Source organism: Hippichthys cyanospilos, chromosome 6 (assembly GCF_059441005.1).
Source record: "Hippichthys cyanospilos isolate Australia breed blue-spotted pipefish chromosome 6, RoL_Hcya_1.0, whole genome shotgun sequence".
NCBI lineage: Eukaryota > Metazoa > Chordata > Actinopteri > Syngnathiformes > Syngnathidae > Hippichthys > Hippichthys cyanospilos.
This window is the reverse complement of record NC_142374.1, coordinates 20,060,036-20,073,324: the sequence shown is the minus strand read 5'-3', so window position 1 is coordinate 20,073,324 and position 13,289 is coordinate 20,060,036. Positions and strand designations below refer to the sequence as shown.

The 13,289-nt window shown below is 35.7% G+C and overlaps 1 long non-coding RNA gene across 1 annotated transcript in view; it reads right to left on the bottom strand.

Annotated features, from left to right (window-relative positions):
• Positions 1-13,289, bottom strand: part of LOC148422710 (uncharacterized) — a 35,366-nt gene that overhangs the window by 20,608 nt on the left and 1,469 nt on the right. Inside the window, exon 2 of the long non-coding RNA XR_015865897.1 lies at positions 12,493-12,568. This is a non-coding gene — a long non-coding RNA (uncharacterized LOC148422710). The remainder of the gene's footprint in view (positions 1-12,492; positions 12,569-13,289) is intronic.

The window sequence follows — 13,289 nt, the reverse complement described above, 5'->3', positions numbered from 1 at the left end:
AGCAGTCTTAACCTCCAGTGTAGACAAGATTATTTGAACCGAGCAGTCTGAGTTTTGATGTAGGACAAACAACAGGAAGAATTGATTTTATATTCTTAGATTAGAGGTTTTCTGAGAGGGTGCACATTGTCATGACTACAAACGTGAGACAGAAAGCTGCCATGAACTACTTTTGTACACGCCCAAGGTAATCATTTACAATCCAGTTTATATCATTGTCCTCAAGGTATTTGAGAGATTTCATACAAAACCTTGTAGAGTACAAGCTCATGTGTGTGTATTTGAGGTAGGGTTTCTGAAAGGTGGCACTGAATTGAGCAGTATTTTCGCAAACTGAATATATCATCAAATTTCAATGTTGTTTTAACAAAGGATTGCTATCTCAATGCTAATGTAATGGAAAACAATATTGACATGATAGCATTTTGCATCAGTAGTCAGTTTTAAAAAAAATTAAACAATGAATATCTTAACACACCCCGCAGCAACAGACGTAGACTGATAATACATATATTCTTTATCCTCTGTGAAGAAAGGCTACTTTTATTATGCACCCATGTAAGGTAATTGCTGTATTATACTGTTAGCAGAAGGCTAAAGCACTGTACGGTAATTTCCGTTATTATACTGTTTGCAGACGGATAAAGGACGCGCGCACACACACACAGACACACACGTCCATTAAAATGACACAAAGGCAAAAGCAGTACTTTTCGTTGTGTAATTATTGAATGCTGTTTGAAATCTATAAATTAATGGCACTTCTACTGGGGTAAATACGAAGAAATCAACCCATATTTGAAGGTTAGCACTGGTAGTTCGGATGCCACAGAGAAGAAAAATGCTTGCCAAGGAACTTTCACATGACTTACATTTCTATTCATTTAAGTTGACTTTTTTTTAAGTATTCCTTCAGCGTCCGCTACAGATTCGAAAAAACATTCTGGTTGCAGACATCTAAACAGCTTATGCACTCATGCGCTTCGATTTTTTCGTCTGTCCTCCCACCCCCAAGGAGACGGGGCTGGATATGCAAGAAATGCTGAAGATGAAGGATTTATCATTTTACAAGGCTGCACTTTATCACAAGAGAGGAAAGGCACTCCTCAACTGGAGAAGTTCTCTTCTTCGACTCCAACAATGATAAAACCTAGCAGCGCAAATGCAATCAAATTTGGATTTGAAAAGATGGATGATTGGATAACAAGTGACATCCTCAACTCAAATCCTGTAGCCTGTATCGTGCACGGGGCTTAGGTAACGAACGACCAATAATGGTCATGTGAAATTCATAAGCTGAACGATGATTCATCCTTGCATCTGTGTTTTTAGTGTGATTTGTACCACCTATTGCCTGTGTGTTCCAGCCTCCATGACTCATCCAATCAGCTTCCCCCACCACTCGTTACGTCCAGCTGTTTTGTGTTTGCATATTATTGCCCTGTTTATTTAGGTCCCAGTTTAGTTACAGTTAGTTGTCAGGTCATTGTCAAACATTGTTGCTTTTGCTGTCTGATGTCGTCACTTGTCCAGTCCCGAGGATTCCATGTCTCCCCGTCGCTGTTTTTCCCCCGAGTTTAGTTTCCGTCCGAGTTTTCTTTGTTTCTTTAGCCTATTTTGCCTCGTTGGATTTTGTTTATAAGTATTATTAAATGATTTTTGTCAAGCATATCTCCTCCTGGCTTACCTGCATTTTGGATGTACTTTTCCCACAACCATCACCAACATGCCGAGCAATCGTGACAGATAGGTAGGTAAAAAAAAGGTCAAAGGTAAAAAAACAAAACAAAACAAAAAAAACATTACTGCTAAATATTATAGAAACCACTTTTCACTATTTCGTCACCTCATCTGTTGAGAATTAACATGTAACTCGATAGGAATCCGGTTTAAAAGCAGTATTGATAATGAAATCAGAATGACTAAATTCTTAGTAGGCCCTACCTGATTCAGTATTTTGATTTTAATTGTATGCTCAAACAGGGTGAAATTCTAATACAAAAATTGTATCTTATCTTATCCTATCTAAAAATACACATTTCTGAGAAGAGAAGAAGAGACCAAAAGTATTGTAAACATTTTGTCAATTTACATCTAATGTTGTTTCTTGTATGTTTACTTTCATTTTCTCGTCATGGGGATGGGGGATGGGCTGGGGGGGGCGCTTGACGTCACAGTGACAAAGACATTAGTGTGATCGCAACTACCATGGACTCTCAAGTGACTTTACAAGCTCTGGTGTTGTTTCGTATTATTAGTCCACTCCAGGGGAAGAAAAGCGCTCTCGTTCCCTTTGTGTACACATGGTGCCTGACAGTTATTGCTTGGAAAGCCTTTCTCACAGTAAGGCTCATTGTCATCCAATGCTTGAGACATACGTCACTTTGCCTTAAAATACCATAAACATATGACAAGAGGATGAATTTCCAATACATATGCAATGCATGAGCTCTACGAAATTGTCAGGAAACAAATTCATCCCAGCATGGATCACACTCTATATTCTTTGAGAAAAATGAGTAGCCCTCACTTTGGTAGGCGATGTATATAATCTGTATAAAATTTATATGCAAATCTATAATAACACACAATTTCCTGAATGTTTTTTTTTTGTTTGTTTTCCTTTCGGTATGCACTATGTAAGGCTCAGTCATGACAAAAATGTAAAGCAATACCAGGCCTCTAGGATTACATGAATTTTGGGCTATTTCAATTTTAAAAATACAGTTTTTCCAAGACCACACTTGTAACTCAAGCACTAATGTATGATATTATCTTTAGCCACTGAAATTAAGTGAAATGCCTTTAATCTGTACTAGTTAATTTGATTAACTGCTACATAACAGCTTTCTGTTGAATGTTATAAGGCTGATAGCTCAGGATTTCTCAATAATTTGGTGTGTCCATACCTGCGCTGAACAACTGCCGAATCTCAAATCTCATTCAGAACCAACACAGGAGCGACCTGTTCTAAAATGTCCATTTTTAAACGTTATTTTGACACAAAGAAATATTTTTTGCTTCAATTATTGCATTTTTTTTCTTGCCAGTGTTTGAAAGAGAAAGTGTGTTATTCTATTTCTAAATAATCGCCTACATTATGATATTTTTATTTGAATTTTTTCATATTTTTGCAAACGCCACCATTATAAAAAACAATTTGTTGATTTGTTTTTAAACTAGCCTTGCAGGCTGTGTTGATTTATGCCGTGGGTCTCTGGAAAAATGAGATATGGGCTGCAAATGGCCCTCAGGCAATAGTTTGGACACCCCTGGTTTAAACACACAAATGCTTGTTAGCAATCCAATAAACTGATGTTAGTTGAGAATCTGACTCAAATCGCTTGTATGTGAGAATTTCCCTCGTAAATCAAAGTAGAAAAATTGGGCAAACACAAAACGTGATCTGCCGAGCTGAAGTAAAACACTCCAGCTTTGTTTGTGCCGATGAATGCAAATGCGTCTTTCACAAGCTCTACATGTGCAATTTATTCAACTAATTGAACTTGAGTAGCTGTTAATTAAGACACCGTCACACAGATGTAGCATTAAACCAGGTTTGAGCCTTGCAAAGTGCAATGTGGTACTCACTTAGGTAATGAGTAATACGTACGTTGCACCGGCCTAATTAAGCACAAAGGCTTATTGTGTTCCTCAGAATCCCAGCCGGTTGAAATAATGAAACCTATTTTTGTTAGACCGCCATTTTAAAAGTGATTGCTGATTGCCCGTCTGTACATTTCATAGCAGCTACACAATCACTTCAGACTTACTTTACAGTCATTATGACATTTAAGTGAAATAGAGTTCAGAAGCACTTAAAATCATGTGAATTGTTGTTGGGGCGACTGGGTCTTACATTTTTGTGCAAAAGTCTTCATCGTTGGAAAACAAATTATCTACCTTGTAATGGCTGGTGGAGGCTTGTTGAAGAGCAGTGGCTTATCTAATACAGCAAAAGGAAAAACAACTTTGGCCGTGACATGACTTATAAATAAGCCTCAAGTGACAAACAGCGCTGGCAACTGGTGAATCATCATAAACAACCAAAAAATACAGAGTTTAACTATGGTGAGACGACCAACATAGTTTAATAGTTTAACAAAAAGAATGTTATGGATTTTTAAAGAATTAACTGTGGCATTATTACTAGGTTGCGATTGAAGCGTGCTGTGCAATACAATATCTGTCTTGAAATTCTATTCATGGTTGATGCACATTGATCAAAGCAAAATACTGCTGTTTAGATCAGTGGTTTTCAAATGGGAGAACGTGAAGGCACTTCAGGGGGTACATGAGATTTGAAAAAGGTTTCTGGACATATCAAATAAATCTACCTTGCAAATCTATGTTATGCTTTTTATGGTACAGTTTTCTTTTCAAATCAAGAGCAAGTTCATTGGAACATACAGTAACTTATTGCTCAATTGTGTTGTAGTGACTCCTTGGAATATTTTTTGTTAGTTCATAGTTCTATGAAGATTCACATTGACTGTGTTTACGTGCAAAAGATAAGCCTTTTAAATCTCAAATCCTGGTAAACATTTGGTTTTTTAAATGCAATTTAACCGTGTGCTATAGCATGTAAATTGCAGAACCGAGGAGATCAGATCACATGTAAACAGGTGGTAGATCTTACTTCATAATGATCTCAATCGGTGTGACAAAAAAGTCAGTGGCACAGCACTTTGTTTCAAATCTTTTTTTTTTTTTTTTTAATCCAAAAATGCCTTGCATTGGTTGAAAAAAACATTTCACATTGTCGAAAATAGATTAAGACCCACTGGTTTAAATGATAAAAATGTAAGGTTGGTTTAAAAAAAAAAAAAAAAAGCCGTCTCCAGGGGGATAATGTAATTCTTTGCTGTGCAGTATGCGCGATGGAATGGCTTTGCTGTTCATATGACTTGAGCCTGACAAAAGACTTTCAAGCAGATGAGCAATTGTATACAAATGAGATGCATATAAAATACTTGCAATGCCGTCTGCCGTCAAACAATTTTCTTGAAGATGATGTATTCAAGCTATAGTCGGATTTCCTGAATCGTATATTGAACTATCCAATGGCAGCAAGTAATCAACCATGCCAAATCATGTTCCCCCCTTGGGAAGGTTTCGCAAATGTATTCAAGGGTTGAATGAAAAAGGCACATGTTTCATCTTGTGTTATGCATCTCCTCTGATGGCTATATTTTATTTGTATTTATTTACCCAGGTTAGTCAAGAACTAAGCAGTGACTCATGTTGATCATGCAAATGGATGGGGAAAATCCATTGACGTCAAATGTCCCTAATCGTGGCAAATGGAAAACATATTAAAAAAAAAAAAAACAACATTTTAAACAAACACACAGTACTTCTCAGCAGTAGTTATTTTTCTTTGGCGTTCACCTGGAGATAACATTTTGAAAAATCTAACAGAATCCTGAAAAGAAATGAAAAGTGGAAATAGTAGTTGGGCTAGCTAAGATTTCATACATAAGACTGAAGGCCTTCACTCATATGTTATTCTGTACCAGCGGCTCTGAAATGGGCATACAAATGTGCGCAGAGGCACTTCGGGGAGGTCGTTCCATTTTAACAGGGTTTCTGCAGCCATCGGGAAATTCAATTTAATGCTTTTCAAAGCTGTTATGTTTTTATTTTCATATTAAGAGCAAATTAATTGGAACATGACACAAGTCATTGCTAAATTTTCAGTGACTACGTTGTAATTTTTTTATTTGTTGAGTCTTATCCAGTGACGTCAAAAATAAAACAGAAGATGTGGCACGCGCTATCTTCTGCAGTTGATAAATAAAATACCACCACAAATGTAGCTCCAAAGTTTAACAAAATAGAGCTTGAAAAAATTCACAGGGGGAGCACCATTGAAAAAGGAAAAAAAAAACCTACTCCACACCATGTGTTTAACTTACAACAATTTTGTATCTAGCAAAGCATCACAATTGTTCACTCCTAAAAGTTCCCATATTCTACATGATTCACTCCTCCCTCAACATTACTCGATCGATTCAAACTATTTCAACTTCACCAGATTCACATCATTCAATCCATTTCATTCATATACAGATTTACAAAAATCCAACTAAACTAATTTTCAAATGTACCGACCGATTAAAATCATTCCAGCGTCAACATTTTTGGCTCATTCGATTTATATCCGTCGTTCCACATCATTTCAATGTTTTTATTCGGTTTCTCCAGAAACTACATTCTCGAGTTTAAAAATAGAATCCTTTCCATGTGACGCCTGCCACATTCCTATCACAAGAATTATCATTTTTCAGACAGTGCTTTGCACACATAGCTGTAGGTATCTGATCTTAACATTACCTTGGATATTCGCCAGTGGCTCACAAAGGTTTCCAGACAAAAAAAGATGTCATTAAAATGTGTTGATTTGAGGTTCAGGCACGGTAAAAAAAATGAATATATGAATGAAAAGGAGATGGATAGATGATGGGATTCGACAAGACGCATCAGCTAAAAATTTGAACTCAATAACTCAGTGTATCGGCAAGAATCTTTTCTTGATTAAAGAGAAGAAGCCTTTGGCATTGATACACAGCACCATCCATCAAACGTAAAGTTTTCATTCAAAGTTGAGCATATTATCAATAAAAAGAGAAATTCCAATTTGGATATTTGCATAAGGAAATGGCTTAAAAGAAAAACATCAAACTAAATGTAGTGAGCAACACCGATAGCAGATGTGTGACGGTAAGATGAAAAAGGTCCGGGCTGAATCCCAGTCTAGGAGAACAGTGCGAAATCCGGGGAGCTATGACAACATTTCATCTGGTAGAGAGCCACCAGCATTTGTTTGCCCCGAAGGTGATTGATGACATGCCAGCACGTTGAAGAGGCAGCAGGATCCCTCAAAGACAACCAGGATGAAGTGGCCAGACAAGATGAAGAGGACCTGTGAGAGTCTTATGTGCAATGAAGCTTCGTAACTCATTTTCTCTACCTTATATTTCTTTGCTGAATTAAATTGTCAACACCACGAGTTGAAAATTAAGCAGTCTTGGATCTAGGGACTTGTTTTTGTTTTGTTTTTACCTGGTATGAACTCCAAAGTGATAAAATTCTGGAACCAACGTCTGGAAAAACTGTGCCTCGTTCCGTCATCATAAAATCATTATTTAATCAAGGTTTGATGATAGAAAAAAACATATAAAAACATTTAATATATTAAATTATGTATGGGGGAGGCAGTGAAGGACAAGCTTCCATGCTTTGATCTCACCACACAGTCGTCAATACTTGAGTAAAAAAAAAAAAAGCTTGGGCGAATATCCCAAGTAAGATGATCATCAAATCATTTGGCCACCCATGGAAGACTAAAGTGTGAGCATGTTTAAAGAAATGACGCGGTGGGAAAAGAACAAGTTACAGCCACATATTGATATGGGAGGAGCCATTTGGTGTGTCAGATAGTAATGATGACTTGATAAATTCATATTCAACTGCGTCCAAAAATACACAATCATCGATTTCAGCATTTGCGCACATGCGTAGATTGCCTCGCAGTCTTGTTTAGTTTCCGCCTACCCCATAAACGCAACAGTACTTCTCTACTTGATATCTGATGTAGAAATAATAAAACTCACCATGTGTTTTAAATGGACAGTCATGATATATGTAACCCCTCAAGTCAGGGGTGGACTTATAAATTGCATTTTTGTAAAATTCACCCAAATTGCAGTAAAAATGGGAGCCTCATAAGTGCTAATTTTTACTTGAATAATTATGTATTTCCCCTAATGGCATTTCTAGGTATTACCCAAAATAGGGCTTCTTCAAAAGAAGTAATTTGCACCATCCAAATCAGGCACATACGGCTTCTCTAAATTACCAACCCTTGAGATATTTACTATGTATCTCAGAGGTGGGGGTGGGGGGGGATCTAAATTACACATAAAATATGAGCTCACAATTAATGACAAACTAATGGAAGCTTGCATCTCTCTTCACACAGATGAGCTTTTAGGAATCTTGAACATACTTTTGAGGCTGCTGCCATTGGCAAGGAGCGAACAGTGGACATTGCCTATTAAAAGTTTTTTCGTCTTCAAAGTTGTAGGCTCGTCACCTGTCTCTTGACAGAACCTTTTCCATTCCAAAGTATATCCCAGTACAGTATATTCTCATATTTGAGTTTGAATTTATGTAATCCATATGTTTGGAATTAATGTGTCATATTTTCTTATACAATGCATACTGTTTCTAACTTTTGTCAGTTTGAGTATCACTTGTTAGAATAGAAAAGAATATTTTTATAGTCATTTTATAGCAGGTGCACAACGAAATTGGGAGCTCTGCTCCGGTTGGCGTTCAAGTCTCTTTGAGCATTTTATAATAGCAAAATAAATAAAAGAACATGGATATCGTATCAGATGATCATATCAAACTGTATTCTCGACTGCAAAATCAATATCGCATTGGAATTGAAAAAAAATGGTGGATCAGGACACCCCTATTTACAACAACTAACATATTTGTGTTTTGGACAAATTTGCAGATTTTATTCAAACTTTTGGACAACAACACAGAAAATCTGACCTTATTGTACACTGCTCTCTTTTTGGATCATCATCAAGTACTTTGTGCAACCTGGCTCCCAACTCCTACGCTCATATTCAGCACCGCGACCTCGCCTGAGAACGTTACCTCACAGTTTGACGCTTAAGAATTCTGCGTTTGAGCTTTCAGTCTTCAGATTATATGGAGCAACATCTGCCCACGCGAGCATGACGTTTCTCCCATCTTGACGGTTTATATTTATCAAATGTTTTGTAGTCCACTGCAACCTCTCATGTAACTACATTCATGGAATATTTATGCCCGCAGTCAGAGGAGAATCTGTTGCTTGTGTGCGATTTTGACACAGCTCCCGTTGTGAAATATCATATATTCAGGCTGTCAATCCGTCTGTTAAACAGTCTGCCACGTCACCATCTTAAATGGCGGCAATTGTGTGCTGATGACTATAGTTAACATGAATTTCAATGTAAGTGGTTATTTCTGAATGTGGCCATATTCAGGATAAAAGAGGGAGTGCGTTTTTGCAAAAGCATGTTATTCGATTTATGTTTTTACTTCCTCTCTTGACAAGAAAAGGTTGCACAGGTTATAGGTTAGAAAAACAGTGGAAAAAGTTTTAAATGTGGCATTCATAACAAGGGTGAGAAGGCTGTATTGTGAAACGTTTTCACAAAAGCAGGCTTATGTCGTGGAGATTAGTTTTGAGTTATTGACAAAAATACAAATTTTCCATAGAAATTTTGATCATTTTGGGGTCATTTTCCTCTACATCATTTTCGAAGTATTTTAGCCAAGGGACTGCACACTCCTAGCAAAGTGATAACTCAGCGGTCAAGCTATGTTGAACTTTGACATGTCACCTTCTGGGAAAGGGCTGCACAATGAATCGAATTTTAATCACGATCACAATATTGGCTGCCAAGATTAATTAAGATGATCCTTGGCGATATTAGCATTTAAAAAGTCGAAGTCAAATCGAGCACTTTGCCATCCTACCACCAGGGGGCATTGTTTCCCAACTGTCAATCGGATCAATCCGATTGGCAAAAAAAATCGAATAAATTTGGTAAGATGCGAAAATGAGATTTTGACTACTATTTGATTAAAATTTGCCTACAAGTAAATGATGTGTTTGGTTCTTATTTATTTTCATTGGTCTTCACTCAGCAAGTAAGTTAGCTGTGTTGTCCTGTGTGCCAAGTTTATGCCAAGTTTTGTGAAATTGTTTAAATTATTATTTACTTTATTTATCCATTTTAGTTTGTTATTATTATTTGTAAGTATCAAGCCTTGAATCATTATTTAGATACACTTGTTTAAAAAAAGGGCAATAGTCATTCTATTTTAATGCTGTAATTGTGTTGCTGCTAAGTATTTTTTCAAGCTGAACTTGGCGTCAAAAGTTTGAAAAGCATCTACCCGAAACTGTAGAATTGCAGAAACAAAACAATAAATAAATGTGTGCTTTGTATCTGCTCTCTGTCAATTAAAGGGAAAAGATGCCATCTATATTTAGACTCGAGATGCAAGTAATTAGCGTACGTTTGAATAAAAAACATGTATTTTGAAAAGCAGCACATATTTATTACAGAAACTTAATGCGATCACGCAAAGAAACACAATATGATTTACACAGCAAATGGATGGAAGCATCTCACATATCAGCATCAACCTTTTGGCCGATAAGTCATAATCATATAGAAATTTTAGGAAACCTCTGGGATTTATTTATTTTTTCTTTACCTAATGTGCTATGCCAGGGAAATCCCACTTCTTGATTTTGCTTCGACTGAAAAACAAAGCGAAGCAATTGGCATTTAGATTATGCTTAATCTTTATTTATTGTAGAAAAATTTCGGGAACTATTTATTTGTTTTCATTTAACTCTCCAATACATGTTGCACTTTTTGTTAGAATTTCAAAATGAAGATGTAGAATAAAAACAAAAACATCCATTAATACACTGCAAATCCAAATAGCTGTTTAATAAAATGTAAAAGTTTAAAGGCACTTAAACTTCATTGGAGTTCTTATTATTCAAAATTTTGATGAATATTTTTCTTGCATGCCAGCAACAAATACTGGCTATTAAAGCTTTAGTTGACTAATAATTGGTATTGACCCTTAAAAAAAAAAAAAAACAAGGAAAAAAAAAACCTAGTCATCTATCTCTAATCAAATTTACGGGGTTTTCCACCTCTATATTTATGTATTTACATTTAAATAGTCAAGTCCCACAATATTCTTGTGACCTCCACCATTTTTTAATGGACTTTAGTGTTTTGTCTTTGAAAGCCTAACAATCATTTCTTGACCTTCACAATTGCGGACACTTCTTTGTTTAGAATTCAAAACCTTTACGTTAGCGTGTGACATTCCTATGTGACATCATTCATCTTATGCTAATTTCCATGGACATTAAATTGACAGGCACTTGTCTAAAAATAACTTCAAGTAGATTACTCATGAATATGTCACATGGAACTTAGCCTGTATAGGGGAAAACGATGAACTCATGCAAGGTCACTACTCGGGTTTGTGACTTTTCTGCTAAGAGTCCCACCGGATTTGGAACCGCTACATTTGAACTCGACTTTTATGATTCAAACCTTGTGAACGTCCAACTCCAACGGAGAAAATGCAGCAGACGCACACGTTCATTTGTAAGTATTGCATGGAATAACATCATCAAGCCAATTCGTTTACACAAACTCGATTTGCATCGCTTTCATTTGAGTCAAACGCAAAGATAGAAATGGAATGTACTTTGAGCTGTGTTTGTTTTTATGACAAGAAGGAAATGACTTCAATATTTGAGACTAGTGGTGAAATTTGCGATAAGGCAATCTAAGCTGCTACTTTTTTAGAGGGGCACACATAGCAAATTAAGATAGCCTTATATATCACTTTCCAGTGAGACTGGCTCTTTGTTGCTGCAGGCGTAGTTTGACCTTTGAGCGGCTAACTCATTTGACCAAAATTAGATTTGTCATTTGAAAATTTCAGAGATAGCCAATTTGTTGCCGTGGCGCGGCAGAGCAATTAAATGGGCCAATATGCTATCGCGTTGCTCATTCGAAATGTAGCTTGAAATGGATTTAATTGCCTGGCAGTCATCACACGTAGCACAAATATTTGACTCTGCAATATGAAGATAGACATTTTGTTTCAGTTTTTTTGATTGAAAAGTAGCTAGTTAACTTGTTCAATCCCAAATATTTATTTGTACATTTTTTGTTGTTGTTGTTTTTGTTATATAGCAGAAATTAAATCCCAGGTACACAGTCATGTATTTTCCTATTTCAAGTATTTGGCTGAAGGAGGGTCTGAAAATGGGTGGTACAAAATTAATTAAGTACTAAAGTATTTGATAAGTAGCTGAAGTAAGTAATTAATTACTAGAGTACTTAAGCTCCTCCAGTAATCGATTATTTTAGTATAGAATGTCTGGAATATAAATATATATATATATATATATATATATATATATATATATATATATATATATATATATATATATATATATATATATATATATATATATATATATATATATATATATTGAATGAGTTAATTGAGCAATCTCTTTTTCATTACATATTTAATTGGAATGGTACAAACTATCTGTTCCAACTATATGTTCCAAACCATGCCAATTTTGGATCGAATTAATTAGCTGTCTGGAGAAATTGTGCCATGGAGTGCGTAGATTCAATTTCTTAAAGCTAAGGGCATGTGGGTTATTTTGGACGGAAAACTAGGTAAGACTTCATGCACAATGCTAAATAGTGCTTTTTAGTTTGACCCATGTGCTTCAACAAATGATTTCAGGCAATGGACATGATTCTCAATGATCAGTTAATTGATTACTATGATATGTTTTTCTTGGATGCCCATCGCTCCTATAAGATGTTACTGATGTGTACAAAAAATTTTCCTTACCTCATAACAAAGAGCTCAAATCCACTAGGCCAGGGAGGAGTGTTGATTAGGCCACGAGATGGGATGTGATAGCCCCCTAGAAGGAAGTAAGGGTAGAAATACAAAAATATAGGAAATCATTTTTTTTATTTAACATATAAATTGCGAAATTATCTCATAAAATATACTTTTGCGTCTCAACAAAAGGAAGTACTCAATTACTTGAAATAGTGGAAGAACATTTAATTGTTTTGCTTGTCCAAAATCTAGATTGTATAAAACTGTCTGGTTAAGAAAATTGCATTACCAATTACAATGTGCAAATCTGAGAAAAATAAAGGCTTGATTACAATGTTTTGCAAAAGAGACATAACAATTTAACAATAGGTTGCTTCATGTTCCAATTCATTTCCTCTTAATTTGAAGAGAAACGTTTTTTTTGTCATGGCACTAAAAAGCATTAAATTATCTCATTATGTCTTGTAAAGATTATGATGTGGTATGTGAAGAGTGATTATGAAATAGACCAAAACAACCATATAGCCAATTAACAAGATAGTTGCATTTTAGTTGTGCAAGTTTTAAGACAACACAAGTCAATTACCACAATATAGATAAGAGTTTGCAACTGTACATAAGCTAACAGTTAGCATAGCTTCTTTTACAGAGTGGATTTTCATTTCTTTTTCTCTTTATATTTTCTGGCAAGCTGAATGCTCTTTGGTAATATACTGCCTCTCACAGGTCAATATTTGTATTTCAACAGACATTGATCAAATTTAGGGTTGTTGAAAATCAGTACTGTAAATGTATAATTC